The sequence below is a fragment of the Peromyscus leucopus genome, chromosome 3 (assembly GCF_004664715.2).
Source record: "Peromyscus leucopus breed LL Stock chromosome 3, UCI_PerLeu_2.1, whole genome shotgun sequence".
In the NCBI taxonomy this organism is placed as follows: domain Eukaryota; kingdom Metazoa; phylum Chordata; class Mammalia; order Rodentia; family Cricetidae; genus Peromyscus; species Peromyscus leucopus.
In genome coordinates, this window is record NC_051065.1 from 122804650 (window position 1) to 122827350 (window position 22701).

A 22701-nucleotide genomic window follows, 5' to 3' on the forward strand; every position below is an offset into this window, starting at 1 on the left:
TGTTGTATCCCATTCTTTGCTATTTACGAGAGAAATGGGAGAAGAAAGGAAAATGTCTCCATAAGAATGAGTGATTGAAGGAGATATTTCAGATTCAAAGGTCAGGGAGATATGTTCTGCTATCTTACTGCATGAATGAAGTTTTTGGTCTTGGTTCACAGCCTGGCTGTCATGTGTACTATTCAACCATAAAGGAAATGATAGTGTCCCCAAGAGGTTAAACATTGGTTCTTGTAAAAGACTGGTGAAAAATTCTCAGATAATACAATTCTGTGGTCCTCTGTAGGGCCATATCATATAAACAGATATACAGTCTATCTGTGGCATTACCATTTCATGAATGGGGGCAATCAGTAAAAAAAACAGGACTTCTTGATGGAAAGGAATCTTCTTTTTTTTGTTTGTTTGTTTTTTTGAGATAGGGTTTCTCTGTGTAGTTTTGATGCCTGTCCTGGATCTTGCTTTGTAGACCAGGCTGGCCTTGAACTCACAGAGATCCAACTGGATCAGCTTCCTGAGCACTGGGATTAAAAGCATATGTCACCACCACCCAGCTGGAAATGAGTCTTATAATCACTTGTTTATAACATGTTTCCTAGCCCAAAGGAAAATGGTTATATAGATTATAGAATAAGTATACATACATGTCTGTCAGCATAGACAGCCATGCCTAACAACCTGTGTGATTTTGTTAACAGGACTTTGGGGGAGAAACACAGACTTGGATTTCATTTTGAGATATTATTTTCTTAAGTAAATTAAATACTAGGTAATCTCATTGGTATTCAGGTTAAAAACGAAATCTTAAAATTTTATTTTTAAAAAGAAAAAAGTCTTAAAGACTGAGAATCCTAATTTTAAGCAATGGGCAACTCTGTCCATGTATAAAATGAGTCTTATCAAATATTTAAACATAGTGCTTCATCTTAGAGCAAAGGGAGAGTATTATCTCAGGCCCAGAATTAATTTCAGGAGGAGACCAGGCTTCTGTAAGACCCACAGCAGGGGTAGGTTAATCACACTCTTCAGTTCCTGTTAAGGATCATCAACTCCCTTGGCTGTTGGCTTGATTTACTGATTCATTAAGTCTATGCAAACTAAATCCCCATGTCTTTTCTCCTTCAAAATGTTAATATGCTAATGTATATTGTGTTTATATATCATTTTCAAACATGCTTGTTCTATGTGCACATATTTTTAATGTATGAGCAAAGCTGTATGGTTTATCTTACTCTATTGTTTCTGCTGGATCATATCACAAGAAGAGTCCTCAATGACATATCCAGCACTGCTTTTTTTTCTTACTTTTTTTATTAAAATTTTTAAATTCACTTTATATACCAACCACTGATCCTCTTCTCATTCCTCCTCCCTCCCCAGCCCACCTCGCATCCCTTCCTCCAAAAGGCCTCCCATGAGAAGTCAGCAAAGCCTGGTACATTCATTGAAGGCAGGACGAAGCCCCTCCCCACTGCATCAAGAGTGAGCAAGGCATCCAGCCATAGGTAGTGGGCTCCAGAAAGCCAGCTTATGCACCAGGGATAAATCCTGATCCTTTGCCAGGGACCCCTTAAACAGACCAAGCTACATAACTGTCTCCTGTATGCAAAGGGTCTAGTCAGGTCCCATGCAGGTTCCACAACTGTCTGTCTAAAGTTTGTGAGTTCCTTTGAGCTTAGTTCAGTTGTCTTTGTAGACTTCCCCATCATGTCTTGACCCTCCTTACCCATAGAATCCCTCTTTCCTCTCTTCGACTGGATTCCCAGATCTCAGCCTGGTGCTTGGCTGTGGATCTCTTCATCTGCTTCCATCAGTTACTAGATAAAGGCTCTATGATGACAATTGGAGTAGTCACCAATCTGATTACCAGGGCAGGCCAATTCAGGCACCCTCTCCACTATTGCTAGTAGTCTAATCTGGGGTCATCCTTGTGGATTCCTGGAAATTTCCCTAGCACCAGGTTTCACCCTTACCCCTCTATCAAGATATCTCTTTCATTACGCTCCCACTCCATCCCTCCCCCAGCTTGACCATCCTGTTTCCTCGTGTCCTCATCCCCCATCCCCTCCCCTGTATTGCCCACCAATTCCCAGTTTACTTATGGAGATCTCATCTGGTTCCCCTTCCCAAGGTGATCCATACATCCCTCTCAGGTTCCTCCTTGTTTCCTAGCTTCTCTGGAGCTGTGATACACAGCACTGTTATAGAAGTAGGGACCCAGATATTCTAGTTCCTTAGCCCAAATACTGTGGTGATGAAAATTTAAAAATGTTTTGTTATTTTATTTATGTGTATATGTGTATGCCTGTGTAAGGGTATGTGCATGTGAATGCAGTGCCTGAGGGATCCAGGAAAGGATATTAGATCCCATGACATTTGAGTTAGAAGCAATTTTAAGCTGCCCTACATAATTGCTGGCAATGAAATTCTAGTCCTCTGTGAGTGGTAGGTGTCATCTCTGGTGTCCAACATATCTATCACTAGTAACCTCCGTAGCAAACCCATGGTTTCTATGGCCATTTTGTTAAAATATTTCTTAATAGCTTTATTGAGATATAGTTCATGTGTTGTCATAAAGTTCACTTGTCTTAAGTACTAACTCAGGGATTTGTAGAAATTTACACAAGCATCATCACTATCCAGTTGAAGTTATCCAGTAGTGTGGAGGGGCCACCATGCCCCTCCATGTACTCAGGTACATATCCCCTCTGTCTCCACAGATTTACTTTATCTTGATTGCATTCTGTAGTTTGCTTACTTGCATTGCTATTTTCTATTAAAAATAATAGCAATAATTTTTATATAACATTATTATTATTATTTGTAAGTTGGTATGTGTATGTATGTGTGCACACGCCAGCACGTGTGTGCAAGTACACATACATGCAGGTGTTGTATGCATATAGAGGTCAGAAGAACTTCTTTCTACTTTTATGTGAATTTCAGGGATTAAATTCAGGTCAGCAGGTTTTTGCAGCAAGTACCTTTTTCCTCTGAGCCATCTTGCCAGCCCTTCATTGCCATTCTTTTCCTTTGTAAAAATACTCATTTATTTTTATTTTTAATTTTAAATGCATGAGTGCTTTGTCTGCATGTGTATAAGCGGATTGTGTTCATGCCTGGTGCACACGGAAGTCAGAGGAAGGTGTCAGACCCTCTGGAGCTAGAGTTACATATGGTTGTGAGCTACCACATGGGTGCTAGGAGCAAATCTGGATCCTCTGCAAGAGCATCAAGTGCTCTTAACACCCTTAACTGGGCCATCTTTCCAGCCCCAGCTCCTTGCCATTTTCTAATAGTCAGCTTTTAATTTTGCTAATCTATTTGTTTTCATTCCTGCTAATGTTGGAAGATTTCTCCTGAGTTTACTTTGACAGTGATTGCTCACAACACCAGGGTGAGGATAAGACCTGCTATTTCCTTTGATATTTCCAACATTACCTGTGGTGGTATTGTGTTCCCCAAAATATTGTGTACTCTAATAAATTTATCTGGGGTCAGAGAACAGACAGCCACTAGATACAAAGGCTAGAAAATGGTGGCACTCACACCTTTAATCCTAGCATTCCAGAGATAGAAATCCCTCTGGATCTCTGTGAGTTCAAGGCCACATTGGAAATAGCCAAGCATGGTGGCACGCCTTTAATCCCAGAAAGCCAGCCTTTAATCCCAGGGAGTGGTGGTAGAAAGCAAAAAGATATATAAGGCGTGAGGACCAGAAACTAGAAGCATTTGGCTGGTTAAGCATGTGACTGGTTAAGCTTCAGGCTTTCGAGCAGCACAGTTCAGCTGAGACCCATTCCGGATGAGGACTCAGAGGCCTCCAGTCTGAGGAGACAAGACCAGCTGAGGATCCGGCGAGGTGAGATAATTGTGGCTTGTTCTGTCTCTCTGATCTACCAGCATGGACCCCAATAACTCGTCTCGGGTTTGATTTTATTAATAAGAACTTTTAAGATTCATGCTACAATTACCTGGGCATAATCTATGCTCTGCTGATATGTCAACAAGGACTTTTACTTTCCTTGAGCAGAAGTTCCATCACCCAGCTTCCCCCTGGTTGATAAAAATTCAGATTCTGAGAAAGTCAAGTCTGAAAATCTTGGAGGACCTAAGGATACTGAGTTCTCTGACCTGCTCATGAAACCTCCAAAAGTGTCTGGGAACTCTACCTTAAAATGAGTATCACTCTGAATAATGGGGTACTTAGAATGGGAAGAGGATGTGTCCCGTAGCCCAGGGCAGCTAGAAGATACCCAGGAGCCCGCCCTGTGCTCCACAGCCCAGGGCAGGAGTCACTATGATAAACAAATATGTGACAGAGAGATGGGGAAGATAGAGTATGTGGTGGAGAGATGGGAAAAAGAGTTGGTGTGGTTCATGTGCTGTGGAGAGAGGTGGAACTGGAGACACAATAGCCAAGGTTAGGAACAGGGCCAATATGAGGAGCCTGAGCAGCCATGTTGATATCCAGGGGACAAATTGATCTGAGTGGGCTATGCAGGTGCCATCAGAGGACACGGTGATGTCTGGGCCTGCATTACCACCAGGAGCTTGTCTGGGTCCATGGTCCTTGATGTCTGAAGCCTGTGTTACCACCAAAGGCCATGCAGGTGTCTGTGGTCTGGGCTGCTGCCTGAAGCCCTGTTGATGTCTGAGCGCCATACTGAGCTGACTCCATCCCTTGATGACCTGCAGTGCTAGCAGTGACATGGGCATGGGGGAGCTGGCACTGGCCCTCACTAGGGGCATGGGAGGCTCATCAGAGATGCAGGCTGACCAACTCAGCTACTACCCAGTCCCACAGCCAGGGCTTTGAGTTGGGCCACCCCACCATCTACCCCATCTATGACTTGCTGGAAGAGACCAACCCTACAGAACCATAGCCACAGAATCTCCATGACTCTGGGCAATAGCAGGATATCTGAGAGGCATCTCAGTGAGGGTACAGTATTGATGATTTAGCAGAAAACAGAGGCCATGAATCAGACCAACGACTCATTGCAGTGAACATTTGCAAGTAAAGCTGTTTGGGCGAAAGTTATACTGCATGACACACCACAACTCCCAATGCCACCACATGAATGAATACATGATGGAGAGGTGGGAGAGATGGAGGTACAGAGTGGTACAGGTACAGCAGAGCTGGAGACAGGACAGCTGTGGCTGGTCTGAGAGAAGGCCGTGATTGATAGAGGAGCACACCGTTATCCAGAGGGGTTGGTGAGGTGTTTGTTTATTTTAATCTTAATTTTTTATTTTCTTTTAGGGGGAAGGGTACAAAGGTAGAGGACAGTTGTGGAAGGACTGGAAAATGAGTGGGATTGTAGTGCATGATGTGAAATTCCGAAAGAATCAAAAAATAATTATGTTAAAAAATATGAAGATGAAGGCAGCTATGCTCACCACTATACCACCAACGCCATACCTTTCTTTTCTTTTCTTTTTTTTTAGATATCTTTTTTTTTTTTTTTTTTTTTTTTTTGGTTTTTCGAGACAGGGTTTCTCTGTGTAGCTTTGCGCCTCTCCTCGAACTCACTTGGTAGCCCAGGCTGGCCTCTAACTCACAGAGATCCGCCTTTAATCCCAGCACTCGGGAGGCAGAGCCAGGCGGATCTCTGTGAGTTCGAGGCCAGCCTGGGCTACCAAGTGAGCTCCAGGAAAGGCGCAAAACTACACAGAGAAACCCTGTCTCGAAAAACCAAAAAAAAAAATATGAAGATGAGAGAGAAAACATGAGGGGTCTGGTCAATGCACATAGAGTAGAAACTCTGAACCCACCATTTTGTGTGAAGGAACCAGAAAAATCCCAACACTGTCTTCAAAGCCAAGCCCCAGAGGAGCTTTAGCGGACTAGGAGAAAATCTGAAGTCCCATGTGTCTTGCCTTGTTCTGCAAAGATGGCCCGATCTATATGCTATCGATAGTTTTCTACAGAAATCCATCTGATCTTGTTTGTGATCAACAGTGCTGTCAATCACTGGGAAAGGAAAAGAAGCTTAAGTCTTGCCAGCTACTTTAAAATCATTTATCTGTGAGTCATTATAGCTGGAATACAGATGTGTCCTCAACACACTGATTTCCTTTCTTTTATATATACTAGATAGCAATAGGCTGTTACTTTTTAAAAAATGTCCACACTAATTTCCACACAGCCTAGCCCTTGGAGTTACCAAATTTTAGAAAAGAGAAAAAACAAATAATAAAAAAAAAAACCCCAAGCAACTACAGGCAGTTAGGAGACTTGCTAAGGCCCACCCAATCCACACAATGACTCCCTATGGTCACACAAATGGGGCCAGTGTAAGAATTAAAGCTGATGTTCACCCCACTGCAATCTCATGTCCCTTCTATACCTCTGTGTGTAAAGTATGAGGCTAGAAACTTTGCAGTTTACTGAGAAGGTATTTTCCAAACATCAAGGAGCCATTAAGGTACCATCATGCTAAATGTTTACATTTCCGTGTAACATGTAAACAAGATAGCTGTATCTTGTATTCAAATTGTTAAATTTCATATAAAATATACTAATTAAAATGCTTTTTATTAACACTCTAAGTGAAAGTGTGCTACTTTCACAAACAAGAGGTAAACTGTTGAACTATTTTCACAATATTCCTATTAATACAAGCCCACAAAGTTAGCAGTTTACCCTCTGTACTTATCTCTCGTATGTAGCTCTACGGTTAATTTGGTTGGACTTAGCTGGCCAGCCTCCAGGTTGCCATCTTGTCCCATGGATCTGATTCTGGGCCTAGAATAAGGGACAGAGATGCCCATGTGGTTCCAAACTGTCACACTGTCATGTCTATACACATTGGCCAAAGTAAATCACATGACTAATCCCCAAATAGACAAGTTAGACAAAAAATGCTTTGTTTAGAGGTGTTAGAGTGAGGGGAATTACATTTAACAATAATGTTATTTACCACAAAATGGATACTTAATGGGCTAGCAACATGGTTCACTGGGTAAAGATGTTTGTGGCCAAGCATGGAGATCTGAATTCAATTTTCAAGACCCACATTGTAGAGGGGAAAACGGACTCTTGTAAGTGTTCTTTGACCTGTACACATATGTGTGAACCTCTCCAACATCAAGAAACAAATAAATATTTTTAAAAGGCTAACCAACACAATGAAATTAAAGCATCATTTTTAAAATTCTAGTAGTTGAATAGATGGTTCAGAAGTTAAGAGCACCAGCTACTCTTCCAAAGGACCAGAGTTTAGTACCCAACACCCACATGGCAGCTCCCAGCTGTTTGTAACGCCAGTTCTCTGGGATCCAATGCCCTCTTCTGGCCTCTACAGACTGCAATATGTGGTGACCAGAGCTATATGCAAATAAAACACCCAAAGTCATAACATTAAAATGAATAAATAAAATTATTAAAATTGTACTGAGCTACCACTACATTCAGGATGCTTAAATTTGAATTAATTTAAATTAAGTAAAGAATTAATTAAAAATATTCACCATCATTATTTTTTATGTGTATATATGCCATGTGTGTAACTATCCAAATAGCCAGCCAGAATAAGAAGCTGGATTCACTAGAGCTGGACTTAGAAGTGGTTGTGAGCCACTAGCCTCAGGTGTTGGGAACTGAATTCCAGTCTTCTAAAAGGACAGCAAGAATTGCTGAGCCATCTCTCTAGACCAAGAAGCAATTTTCTAACCAGATATTACATAGAATATATAGTAAAATGATATAGTGTTTATCCAAATTAAAATCTACTCAATAGCCTGTATTTTCACTTACTAAAAATAGCGACAAGATGCAGAAAGAATTTAGTTTAAGCCTGCTTTTTATTTCCTTTTTGTTAAAATAGAGATCGGCAAATCCTACAAATATCCCAGCATTTAACCAATGATCCTCAATGCACAAACTAAAGAGTCAGATGCAACAGAACTTTCTTATGATGCAATTTGATATTTTTAAAAATCCTTTCATTGTTTCATGTAAAATAATCACACATTGTCATCACCTTGTGTGCAAAGCAGACAATTTCTTTCCCTCTCCCTCTGGAAAATCTTCATCTTGTAGAGGAGGAAGCTAAAGGTCAAAGACAAGTGGATGTTCCCAACTCTGCTTCGCCAATGGCTGAAATCCATCTCAACTTGCAGGCTCCATGAAACTTCATTTTCTATTCCTTGACAAAATATGAATAGTTGGATACACGTCTCTTTAGCATATTTGTTTATGGAAGAAGAAATCTCTGCAAGTCAACTTTATTATTCTAATCTCAGGTTTGAGTTGTAGGAAATGAATGAGAGCTTTTCAGTAATGTTTGTAAGTCTTGTAATTGACTTTTGTGTGAAGTACTGTATCACAAATGCTCCAAAGCAGCTGTGGGTGTGGCTGACATTGAAATGTGAATTTCATAGCATTTTAGGCACCATGAACTACTTCTGAGTTCTGAGAGTTTTTTTTTTTTTTTAGTAGCTGCCAACTTTCTCAAAAAAGACAGCAAACTGGTTATGCCCTTGAATTTGCTTAGTCTGCTCATATTTTATCATATTTTGCTGACTTTCAGACTGTATGTCTGATTTTTTAAAAGTGCTTCTTGGAGGACCTCCCATCTGTACACATCTTGAACTTAGCCCTGTGCCTAGGCTGTGTGGGCTAGAAGCTAATTTAGGCAAGTCACCGTAGTCTCTGCATCCATCAGCAAAATGAACTAAACTGGTGCTGAGAAAATGTTTTTCTTGGATTTAAGCTATAAATGGGGCTCTTTGCATTTGACCACAGACAGAAAAAGCACAAAATCAATGCTATGGGGCAACCTTAAATGGGCATTACCTCCTTTGAGATCTTCTACATGGACCTCTGTTCAGCAGAAGAGACCCAAGCACCATGCTGAGAATGAAGATTGACCTCTATGTTCTTCACCCTTCTGTACTTCACTCTCTCTGCTGATCTGAAAACAGATCTCTTTGATTTTTTTGAAAGTCTTTGCTGGCTTGGGTAATTTCTTTCTGCTCCTTCAGGAAGCTTCTCCAGGTCCCTACAATCTGTTTATGTGATTATACAGAATAAAATGCTCTTCGCTGTGGGTAATGCTTTCCTGCAATTAGATCTCAGATATGATGTCACCTACTCAGAGAGATTTTCTTTATCCATGCAGGCAACATTCATACCCACCTTCATGCTGTGTCTCAGTATTGGTTTCTTCCTTCCCAACATACTAGGGTTTCTAAGACCTTGTTTATTTTCCTGTTTGATATTTATCTCCATGGTCTACCACTGCTTTAAACACATAGTAGGTGCCCAGTAAACACCCAACAAAATAAATGTTGAAAAAAAAATGAATAAAAGTTGGCTTCAGGAGCCTCATAGCTTACATCTAAATTCCAGCACCTTAGCTACTCACTCTTTGGGAAAATATACCATCTAAGCTTTGTTAGTTTTTAATCTGCAAATTTAAAATAACATTTCATAAGCTTGTTGTAAGTATAAAATGATGATAGCCCAATAACACATTTAATGCACTTAGCATTCTAGTTGACACACAGTAACGTTTGTCAATCCATCCTGCTCTCCACCCATACATACACAAATCCATCAGCCATTATTAATTATCTTCATTGCCAATGAATTCATTAGAAACTTTACAATGAATGAGCTTACATCTGAAAATCTTACTGAAAGTTATAAGCCCATTTATTTTTCTTTGCCAACACCATTTTATTTGCCTAAACATAGGCATAAATAAATCAAATCAAATCACCAGAACCAGAAGATTACTAAATGATCGCTTTCCTACTATGTCATTGTTGTTGGCTTATACACACAGACAAGCCTCTGCTGTGAGATGGTTGTTTCCATGGTAAGATGAAATTCTGAGCTACTATGTCATCCAGAAATATTTCATACATGAAGAATGCCATCACCTACTCCATGAATACCAGCAAAAGAAAATAGTCATTTTTAATTAAAAACATATGTCATAGCCGGGCGGTGGTGGCGCACGCCTTTAATCCCAGCACTCGGGAGGCAGAGCCAGGTGGATCTCTGTGAGTTCGAGGCCAGCCTGGGCTACCAAGTGAGTTCCAGGAAAGGCGCAAAGCTACACTAGAGAAACCCTGTCTCGAAAAATCAAAAAAAAAAAAAAACAAACATATGTCAGCTTCTACTTTTACTGCTGGTTGGAATCTTCTAAACCAAGACTGTGCTAAAAAAAAAAAAAAAAAAAAAAAAAAAAGCAAGACTCTCTTATTGAGAGGTAGAGGAAGGTACAAGGAGTTAATTGTTACAAGTATCCACTGTGTGGACTTGGACTGGGAATCCCTAAATGTGTGGAATTTTAATTGCTACTACAAGGTGATTAGATTACAGTTTCCAAGTTTTCAAAGCGAGCTTGAGTTTAGCAGACCTTAAAGAAGGACCTAAATCAAGCAAAGGTGCAGGTGGTACATTATCAGAGTTTGGTGGAGACACATGCACACATACAAGCATAAACTCAGGACTTGATGAAAACACCTCTCTTCTGTGCTTCCGAAGATACATAAGATAATATACATATCACTAGACCATGAATTTTCCTTAGTCCAAATAATGCCTCCTGATATTTAGACATTCTGTAACATGTCAATGGTCATTATTTTCCATGCATGTGGTCTTCTTTTGAGGGATTCATTTTTGTCTCCTTAACTTTTCATAAATTCCAGCAGTTATAGTTTGTGAATGAGACAATGTAACTAAGCACATCCTTGTAAAGATCACAATGTATTTACATGGCTGACTTAGTTCCTTTGCTTGGTTTTGCTTCAACTATGTGCTCCATGGACATATGGAGGACAAGCTATCATTTCCGTTCCTCGCTTATTTCTTCATGTATTTACTTATATTTTGAGAGACAGAGACTCCTTATGTAGCTCAGTCGGGTCTTGAACTTGCAATTTCCCTGCCTCAGCCTCTCTAGTGTTGGGATTACAGGTCTGTGCCATCACACCTGGTTGTATATTTTGGCATTTCTCTAGTTTTCACTAATTTCCTCACAGCTTGTGTTACAACTGAGTCCATACATGAATACATAAATAAATAAGTGAATGTCAAGCAACATTGTCAATTTAACAGAATGCCACTCAACATAAGACCTACTGTCTGATTGCAGGAACCCTCAGCACTTCTGTCTCAAGATGCAGTCTAGAAATGGGCTTCCTCCTTCCTGAATGTTTTTGTTAATAATTCCTATCAATGGAGTTGGCCAGTCAGAAGCTACAGTGTTCTTGGGGTATACACCTCATTGACTTTATGATAGGATTTACTTGAGTAGCATTGCCTTTTTATACGTGTATGGGGATTATTAGAATAAGGTAAGACAGATGGTAGGTGTTTACATTTAAATGTCCTGTCCATGCTGATCATGGTGGCGGTGCATGCCTGTAACCCTGGCACCTATGAAAGAAAGGCAGAAGGATAGGTTCAAGTTTGAGGCTACCTTATATACCGTCTCTCTCTCTCTGTGTTTGTCTGTCTCTCAGTCTGACACCTCTCCACCCACCACACACACATACACACAGTCTATATAGTAACCTCTAGGTTACATAGTAGGACCATACCTACAGAAACAAAACAATAGTGATGCAAAAACCCTGCCCCAAAAAAAAGAAAAGAAGAAAAATTAACATCTGTAAGTAAGGTGCCTAATTAAAGCATTTTATGAACTCCAGACATGATGAGTGAGAGAACCAGCCTGTATAACCGACAAAGAAATAGGGTTCAAGGTCTATCAAGAGCCTACTTGAATTTGGAGTTTGTGGTGGTTTGAAAGAAAATGGCCCCCAAAGGGAGTGACACTATTGGGAGGTGCAACTTTGTTGCAGTAGGTGTGGTCTTGTTGGAGGAAGTGTGTCACTGTGGAGGCAGGCTGTGAAGTTTCATATATGCTGAAGATATTGCCCAGTGTTTCATACCAGTTCCTCTTGCCTGTGACTCAAGATTTAAGGATTCTCAGCTACTTCTACAGCACCATGTCTGCCTGCACACTGCCATGTCCCACCATGATGATAATGGACTAAACCTCTGAAAATGTAAGCCACCACAATGAAATGTTTTTACTTTTAAAGAGTTGGCATGGTCATGGTGTCTCTTCACAGCAATAGAAACCCTAACTAAGACAGGGTCCCATAACCTAGGTCCCACAAGGAATATTGCATTATTTTAACAATGGCTCCCAATGGCATCAATCCTAATCCCTACAGTCTGTTAAGATGACTCTGCATGGGGAAAAGTCTACTGGAGATGAGATTATATTATCCTGGATAAGCTGCCTGGGACCTATATTTGAGAGTTCTTTTAGGATGGAAGAAAACAAACTTCAGAGAAGGTGGGGGAAGGAAAAGGCAATATGGCATTAGAGGGAGAAAGTAGAATGTTGAGACAATAAACCAAAGAATGTAGGTAGCCACTGAAAGCTGTAATAGGCAAGAAGAAATTTTTCCCCTGAGCTCCCGCAGGTAGTATGTTCCTGAGAACATGTTCATTTGGGCTTGGTGAGATTTTTGGTCTTCAAAACTATAAGTAATTACTTTGTGTTATTTCAAGCCAACATATGTGCTATAATTGATTAAAGAAGTCCTAAGAAACAAATGCAAGTACAGAATCTTGTTTCTAATCAGGCAAAAACTGAAATTGTGCCAGGCCCCATAAAATTCACCATCAAAATGCATTAGCACTTTGTGAAGGCTTGTTACAAGGGTAGAGTTTGTGGCCTAATCTTTAGAATCACGATTTGCAGTTTAACAAGGTCCCAGAGGATTCCTGCACACCTTGGTGTCTGAGAATCTTGGCTCTGAAAGAGTGTGCAGTGGGCATTTACTGCTTGCTTCCAGAGGTCGATGGCACAATCCAATCTACTGTGAGGTTAAATACTGTATTGAGATGCTATGGAGGCACCAATGAGGGCATGAGGAAAGGGGATAAAGGGACTTCTACTCCAGGTAAAAACCCTCTCCTCAAGCTCTAACTCAGCATTTCTCCTTCATGAGAAGAGACATTTATGAGGTTACTTCTTTTGAGCTAGGCCAGATAAGATCAAAGTTGTTGTTTTTTCTTCTTTTTAAAAATGATGCTCACATGTCCAAAAGTCTGTCATGATGTTCATGTGGCCAAACCACACATTTTCCAGTCTAACAACTAACAGAAAGAGACTTCTGATAGTCAGAGCTACCCTTAGAGAAGTGATCTCCACTTGCACATTGCATAAGTGCACATAGTCATTGTGGAAACACATGCTTTAAATACGACCGGTGACCAGAGCCACTGTAGCTTCTCTTTCAGCAAAAAGCTTGCATTTCTATGATTCTTGACTACTATTAGAAGTCATAATCCAAATGAAAAGGTTATTTTATTTTATTTCCTAACAACCTAAGGTTGACTTACAGCATCCATATAGCTAAGAAACTCATTAAACAGCTTGGATGGATTCCAATCGCTGTGTACAATTATTTTCTGACCTGTAGATGAATCCAGAAGAGGACATTTACCTGCCAACTCCTGCCTTAATAGGCAACAGGAAAATGCTGGAGTCAACAACACAAGCTGTAAATGTGCACGGCAGCTAATTTTTAATTGGCGCTTTTCCCTGCACCTGCCACCACAGTCTCACACATTTCTCAACCCACTGAAAATGCTTACCCTGCATTTGCAACCCTTGTTTCTTTCACGTGCTATCAACACTCCTCAGATGCATGTCCCTCTGAACACTCTCAGATACGTGGGGTGAGGAAACAATCACTGTAGAGTCGAATAGCTGGAAGAGATGTCAGGAGTAAGTTTTAACTCCTTTGTTCTAAAAATTAAAACCTCTACAGTTAGAAGACCGGCAGTGAATGCTTAAACTCTAAACCGTTTGAGAAATTTCTAGGGGGAGATGACATACTATGAAAGTCACATACCTGAGCATGGATAGAACAGTGGGAGGAGACAAAGAGGTTACAGCGAGAACTAGAGTCCCCGTCCTGAGTGGGATAGTGTCCAGACACCCACTCTCAAGTCCACCTAGAACAAGAGACTATGACTCATTTCCTAATCTGGAAGTATAAGTTCAAATTTAACTGATCACCTTCCAATGACTCTTTCCTCTCTAGGACAGCCAGGAAAAAAGACAGACAGACACAGAATGAGATAGACAATACTGTGTAAAGCCAGAGGAAGAAGTTGGAGCAATACTAGCACAAGCTGATGAATGTCAAGGACTTACATAACCCATAAAAGCCAGGAAGAAGCATGTAAGCATCCTTCCTTGGAGCCTTCCAAGGAAGCCTGGCCCTGACAGTACTTGATTTTTGACTTCAAGGCCCAGACTTGTGAGTGAATACATTCCTGTTGTTTTAAACTAGTTAGTATGTGGAAATCTGTTATCATAGTGCTAGGAGATAATGAATACTTTGTCAGTTTTAATAATAATTCCATTATTGTAATAAATACCTGTGACAATCAACATTTAAAAATAAAAGTTCTGATTTATTTATTAATTTAGAGGTATAAGTCTAAGTGTATATTATATAGCAAAACCATCCATCTCTAGCTAAAATGTGAAAAACATGAAGAGATATACCTTCCAGGGTATGTGTCCAAGAACCCAAAGTCTTTCCACTTGAAAGTTTCCCACCTTGAAGTTTCAACCACATCCATACGTGTGTGTGTGTGTGTGTGTGTGTGTGTGTGTGTGTGTGTGTGTGTGTACATACACACATATATATATATATACTTATACTATATTCTTATACTTATATATATGTATATCTATCTATGTATATATATATATATCTTTATACTACCACTATCAGTACCATCCTCAAAACTAGGCCTCTAAAACATGGGTCTTAGAGGATAGCCTACATCAAAACTGTAGCACTTACTCTTCCAAATTTCTGATGACAAATGATGATGCCAATGATTCCCATAGCATTATACTTTCTATGAGCCAGGTACCATGCTCAGTCTTTTAAATGGATTGTTCCATTAGAGGGGTAGCTTTGATTTTTACCCTCCTTCTGGACACACTGCCTGAGCAACTGTAACTAGTGTCTGAGACAGAGCTTAAATACTTTTGGGTATGAACACAGCTCCTGCTCTTCAATGTCACTATATTGCCCTCAAGGGTGACAGCCAAACGCACCTCTCCTACAGTCAAGTGTGCACACTTTCATGAACTCTGTCTTTTCCTGCTTCTTGAAAGTGAACCTATAATATTGAAACAAACAATCGTCAACTGCTTCTGCAACAGAAAGCAAAAACATCATCTTTCCACCAGGAAGCCTCTATAGTCAACCACTAAGTAGTGTTAATTTAATAAATAGCATTAATACCCTTTTCTTATCTGTTATCAATAACTGCCATTGCATGGTTTTGTGTTTTGAATCCAACGGAATCATGCTATTTTACAAATGAGAAACTGAGGCTAGAAATGAGAAGCATTGTCTGTGATTTTAAAAGCAGGCATGCAAAGAAGACACATTAGAACTGGGTGCTTATCATTCTAATCTTCATTATAAACCACTCCTCATCCACCTATGTATTCTTCAGTTGATGTGTCTATCCACTCATTTGTTGATATATCCACCCATCTATACTTCATTAATTCATGTGTTTATCCATAGATCCATCCATCCACACATCCACTCATCCCTCTACCTATCATTTATCTATCCACTTAAGAATTCATTTAACACTTATTCATTAAGTGTGAACATCCTACCAAGGATAATCATTCCATCATAACACTGGAAAAAATCTGTTGCTTCCCTCAGGTACTGAATACATAGCTATATATCAGGTGTTAGGAATACATAGAAAGATGAATCTGAGTGTGTGGTTGGCTGTCAAAAGTAGTCCCCAATGTAACAATTTTGTGTTTTTATTTAGGCTCTAAAACTCACATTTACCTGTATTTTAGTTTCTAAAATAAGATGTTCAGTATCTGGAAAAAGGAGTTATTAAAAAAATCATCAAAGAATAATGCTGGACTCTGTTTACAAGATGTCAGATGTCATCATGGTCCTGTAGCCTGAGTTTTCCTGCCTTGCCCACAGTCAGGACAAATCTCTGTCACCCGCCAGTCCCACAGCCGCTCAGATCCAACCAAGTAAACACAGAGACTTATATTGCTTACAAACTGTATGGCTGTGGCGGGCTTCTTGCTAACTGTTCTTTTATCTTAAATTAACCATTTCCACAAATCTATACCTTGCCACGTGGCTGGTGGCTTACCAGCGTCTTCACATGCTTCTGGTCATGGCGGCGGCTGCAGTGTCTCTGGTTATGGCGGCGGCTGCAGCCAGTCCTTCTGCCTTTCTGTCCTTTTATTTCTCCTCTCTGTTAGTCCCGCCTATCCTTCCTGCCTAGCCACAGCCGATCAGGTTTTATTTATTGATCAATCAGAACAACTTGACATACAGACCATCCCCCAGCACAGCCAAGTGCAGACCATCTCAAACACCTGCACTCAGGCCCATGGTCCTAATCATCCTCTATACGGACCTGCTGGGTAACGCCACAAAGAACCCAAGAGGGGCTCCCACAGGACATACAGAACATCCCACAGCATGGTCCTTGTGTTTTTCTTGTTGTTTGCTATTGTTCTTTTGTTATTTAGTCCACTTAGTTACTGAACAGGGTCAGTTTTAGGGAATCTAATAAATAAAGCAACAGATAAGCATTATTATATGGAGAAGCATGGCATGTGGTCACATTCAATAATTCTATTTTCTTTCATTATCCTTTTCCAACTTCTTCCAACTGCACATGGACATAATCATACTGGACTATGTGGTGGGTCATGATGAAGTTCTTCTAGGAATCCCTCAAATGTTGGTTCAACTGATGACTGTAGGCAAAATGCTTCATGTTTATGTTTCATCAATTTCCTCAATTGTAGAGCAGGTTTATTGAAAATTCTGGTCCAGCAGGGTTGTAAATATGAAGAACCTCCAGCTTTCTTCATCTTGTATCCTTACTGTTTGGCTTTGTGATCAAAGAGGACAACCTATCTGCCATTTCTGGCCTCTGCCATTTGAGGGTCTTCCTGTGTCTTTACACTCAGAGAAAAGGTTGGGAACTTGAGACATAAAGTATTAGGCAATGCATTTTGTCCCTGTCTAATTCTCAGTGGAATGTCTTATTATAAGCTCTGGTCCATAAAGGCCTGCCATCCTGATTTTCATGTCCTGCTGGGGGTGAGAAACTCTCACCCTGGCATCTTATACACACTACCAATGACTGTGGTTAGTCTAAATGTCCCTTTGCCCTCGTATTTGCCAGTATTACAATGCATTAGTCATATACTCATGGTGCTACTTCGCCATTCCATGCCTCTGCCTATCTGAGACATTCCTCATGACAGATGATATAGGGTATAGGAGAAGCCCCTGAGAGGGCTGGGAAGATGAGGCTTGGAGTGATGGCTCTTCTAGTTACTGCTTGTTTGGCCCCAGGCAAGGTGTTTCTTCATCAATTTTTAAGGCAGAAGCCATTTTCACAGTGACCTGCTATCAATATCACCTCTGCAGATGAAAGCAATAGGATCCAAAGAGGCTCAAGTGTGTTCAAGGTCCTGTAGCTCATCGCTGGTGGAACATATTCTCTTTAAGTCAGCCTTGGGCCAGTAAGATGATTCATGGGGTGAGACACTTGTGTATAAGCCTATGACTTGAGTTTCATTTCTGGATCCCACAACATAGTAGGAGAAAACCAACTCCTGAGAGCTATCTTGTCCTCCTTCTCTATCTCTGTCTCTATTTTACACACACACACACACACACACACACACACACACACACACACACACTAAATAATAAACAAACAAACAAACAAAATTTAAAGTGAGCCTTTACTCTTCAGAACATTTTGACTTTGAAGACTGGTTTTCTTTATTCTTGTGTCAGACTTCCTAGGTTGAAATCCTACTTACTTTCTTAGCAGATATGTAACCTAGGGTGAATGACTTTTCCGCCCTACAGAAGGTAAGAAAATAATAGCATCTATGTTATTAAGGTTTTGTAAAGATTCAATAATATAATCCAAGGTGAGAAATTTGGGCCAGTGCCTGGCACTATATTATTATTAGTTTGAATTACATCATCTGTCTTCATTTGTGAATCATTTGCTAAAGGCAAAATCCTTGAACACTTCATAATGTCCAAAGAGATCACTAAGCTTAAAAAAAAAGCAAACCGCTTGGTTTTACTTATCATTTATTCAGTCACTAATCAATAATTTGATTACTTCTGACATGTAGGCATAAGTGTATGTTCAGAGATAAAACTGATAATATACAAAGAAAGTCTTTAAATTCTAATAGGTTTAGAAGACAATAATAACGTGATGGGTAGTTGTATGTGGATTAAATAGTGCTAAATGCTGTGTAGAAGAATGAAGCTGGGAAAGAGATAATGAAGACAATACAGGTGAAGGGGACTGGGCAGGAGTGTTGATATTTTAAATAGGCAGTGAAGAAAGGTGACACTTAAGAGCTATTTAGAGGAAGGAAAGAGTGTTATTCAGGTAGAGATCTGGGTGAGCAGTGTCCAACAGTGGGAAGAATAAGGAACCACAGCGCATAGGCTATAGCACACCTGGCATTCAAACAGTAGCAGGGGATGCAACATGGTTAGTTGGAAATGAGTGTAGGAAGAGTAGTGGGTAGGGAGGTCACAGAAGGAACAGGAGGCAGGCTTTCCTAATAATTGTGTGAATACCATCTTGTTTATTTTGCACAAGTAAGGAAGCCACTGGGTGCTTAGGAACAAAATAGTGTGTAATTTGTTTTGAAGTTTGCTTGACATGAAACAGTTTAATTGCTGCTGTGTTGAGAACAGACTTGAGAAGGCAAGAGCAGGAACAAAGACACCTATCAGCAGATGTGACACAGAGCATGCTGCATATTGACCAAACAAGCGCGAGGCTGTCCTCCTGGGGCCACAGGAAGACTCCATTTTTCAGCTCTCTTTCTCTTGGCAGAATTGTTTGACTTGACAATGGACAGAAGAATGTGAATGGAAGAGGCAAGTATTACACCCACGCCTAGCTCTACACCTTCATGCATTTTCCCTCCTTTCTTTCTGTAAAAGTTAAGCACTTTTGAACAGCAGGGAGCTAGAATGGGGACAGCATAGATGATTTTTGTCTTCACTCAAAGATGAGCTGCCTAGGGCACCCCTGGACTGGTATCAAATAGGGATCCAAATGAAAAATAAATCTTTTTCATTCTAGATAGGCCACCAGGGGCTGGAGATGCTTCCTACAGCCTTCGTTATTGCTCTGGAGAGTTCATCCCACAAATGCATGAGGCTAGTATGCAGGACAATAGCAAAAACTTCAAGGCAATGGATTTGGATGTTGGCAGGGAATGAAATATGATTGGATAGTGGATAAATTTTAAAGGTAGTACTTGCTAAATTTTCTGATTAATTTGGAAAGAGCTATGAGTTAAAACAACAAGGATGCTGTGGAGGATTTGGGCTTTAATAATTGGAAATATGAGATTATCCTCAACTGAGACCAGGAAGACCACAGGTATAGGAGGCGTGTGAAGGGTTGTGAGAAACAATATCAAGGGCTCAGCATTGAGTTCATGAAACTTGCAATGATGATAAAATATGGGCAGAGATTAAAAGTCTGTTACACTTTTACTATATACAGTGGTGTGCCATTCCCTGCCCATTTCAGCTTGTGAGAACAAGCTGCAAAAATTTCAAGAGTTGTATGGGCTAGTTATTAATTGACAGGAACATTTACATCATTAAAATAGGCATAAGTTGGATCAGGTGAGTTAAGGCTACTGGAGGAGAAAAAGTAATCATCAGTCTTATCCGGCTGTGAACCCTGTGAGCTCCAGTGATGACCAGTCTGACAAGATATGCTCACTGATAAAACAGTGACATGAACATCATTGGAATAACCAGCTACTTCCTGATTGGATTTAATACCTGCTTCACAGATTGAACTGGCACCACTGTTTGCCCAAGAATCTGTATCTAGACAGGTTATAGGCCTTAGGGGAGAACGCACTACTATTATTCTGCCTAATGGACATAGTATTAAACTAACTCCTAATGCCTACTCTTACAGACATAGCTTGTACGCATCACTGAACCTTCACCAGAGAAGCTTTTGTTTGCAGTAAATAGTGATTAGCACAGAGACCCATACTGTACAGAGAAAAACAGACTGGAGAGTGTTCATTCCTAAATGGACCATCTATACCACAGCCCCTCCTCCTAAGATTTAAGAATCATTGTAGAAGATGGGTAGAAAGAGTGTAAGAGCCAGAGGCACTGACTACGAGGAAACTGTGTGTCTTCCAGACACAGCTGGGCAGCCTCACATATGAAGTCACAGCAGTAGCAACAAGATACATAAGACCTGCAAAAAGTTCAAGCCGGACTATATCCTAGCATGGAGACAGGAGGTAGGCATGACGTTTCACCCCTAGCTGATAAGGCAGTGGCTATTGATAGCTGTTCAGAGAGAGAGAAAAAAAAGTCGGTTGTCACTAAGAGCGTAGCCACCAGTGAGTGGACTGCACTCCAGTGGAAGACCACATATTCAAAAATATGGAAGAAACAAATTGGACTTGACAGGTTAAAAAACAGAGAGAACATGGAGCTAAGTGAGTAAGGAAATGGATTGGATCTGTGAGGAGTTGTATGGGAGGGAGCGAATATGATTAAAATACATTGTACAAAAATCTCAAAGAACTAATAAAAAATGGGCATAGGCTTCAGTTACAACTTAGCATTTCCCCCATTGAGACTCAGCTATTAAATACATATGGGGATCCATTACAAATTAGAGTTGAGGAAAGAGGTCATCTTTACAAATGAGACTGTGTCTATGACTTTTTCCATGGCAGCCTAGAATCATCTCAGATATAGTAAGTGTCCTTCACTTGATGGTATTTGTTTGATTATCTGCTACCCAATGCTGTAGTAGGAATTTTAAAAGTTCTTATTCATAAAATCAAACCCGAGGCCAGTTATTGGGGTGAATACTGGAAGGTCAGAGAGACAGAACAAGCCACAGCTAACCTCACCTGGCCAGATCCTCAGCTGGTCTTGTTTCCTCCGACTGGAAGCTTCTGTGTCCTCATCCCAATGGCTCTCAGCTGAACTGCTGCTGGAAAGCCTGAAGCTTAACCAGTCACATGCTTAACCAGCCAAATGCTTAACCAGCCAAAAGCTTCTAGTTTCTGATCCTCACGCCTTATATATCTTTCTGCTTTCTACCACCACTCCCTGGGATTAAAGGGTGGCTTTCTGGGATTAAAGGCGTGTGTCACCATGCTTGGCTATTTCCAATGTGGCCTTGAACTCACAGAGATCCAGAGGGATTTCTGTCTCTGGAATGCTAGGATTAAAGGTGTGAGTGCCACCATTTTCTAGCCTTTGTATCTAGTGGCTGTCTGTTCTCTGACCCCAGATAAATTTATTAGAGTACACAATATTTTGGGGAACACAATACCACCACACAATGCTGTTTTCAGATGGTCAGTTCAAATACAACCCTACTGAATGTAGTTCACTGTGTATGGACAGCTATCACATAGGGAAATGCTAAGTATATTCCTTCTATGATCTAGTTTACTTAAAGCCACAAAAATACAACTAAATAATCACACAGTCTCAAATACCACACTGCATGTACACATCTTTTGTATGCTTCCTTTCTTTGTGACACCTCCTTGCTGAATGTAATCTCTTCTAACATCAAATTAATCACCCTTAAACCGTAATCCTATTCTTTCTCTTTACACCATGATCAAATAGTGAAGTGTAAACGGGACAATGCATACACAAAAGTCTTGTCACCTGGAGGGAAGGAATGCTTGTTGAGAAACTGGAAATGAAATGGCAGGAAACTCTGCATTGACTGTGATCTTCCAAAGGTTATGAGAGCATGCCTGTAGAAGGGCAGGCACCATTCAGAGCCAGCCACAATGATATTTTTAATATGTATCCTTGGATTGAACTCAGGTCCTTATGCCTGCAAGAAAGCACTTTCCTGTGTCCCCTTGACTTGATTGTCTTCAGGGTCTTTTTTCCCATGGCCTCATCTATTGCTCAAGTAATCAATAGTTCAGGCATTTGCTTTCAGGTTGGTACAACTGGAGGAACCTTCTATTTCACCTGCATTCGATGGATCTTGTCTTGTTCTGGGACAGAGACTTCTAGGAATCTGCTGAAGGTCCAAATATACAACTTACAAGTACAAGATAACAGCCTTCCATGGATCAAGCCTGTAAGAAGAAATCCTTCTGACTGACTCAGCATATCTCCTTTTCTCAGGCACTGAGGGACCTCAAGAATTCTAGTGAGGCATCCCCAATGCTACACATGGGGTGTCAGAATACCGTACTGTCTTTCTGGTTGTTTTGTCTCCTACCTCTGTTGTAGCACAAATCTTAAAGTTCTTGTTAATAAAAATAAGCCTGGGGCTGGGTCTCAGGGTGAACACTGGATGATCAGAGAAGCAGAACAAGCCACAGCCACCTCACCTTGCCAATTCCTCAGCTGATCATGTTTCCTCAGACTGGAAGCTTCTGTGTCCTCATCCAGAATCTCAGCTGAACTGCTGCTAAAAGCCTAAAAGCTTAACCAGCTTTACTTCCTGGTCCTCATGCCTTATATACCTTTCTGCTTCCTGCCATCCCTTCCTGAGATTAAAGGTGTGTGTCACCATGCCTGGCTGTT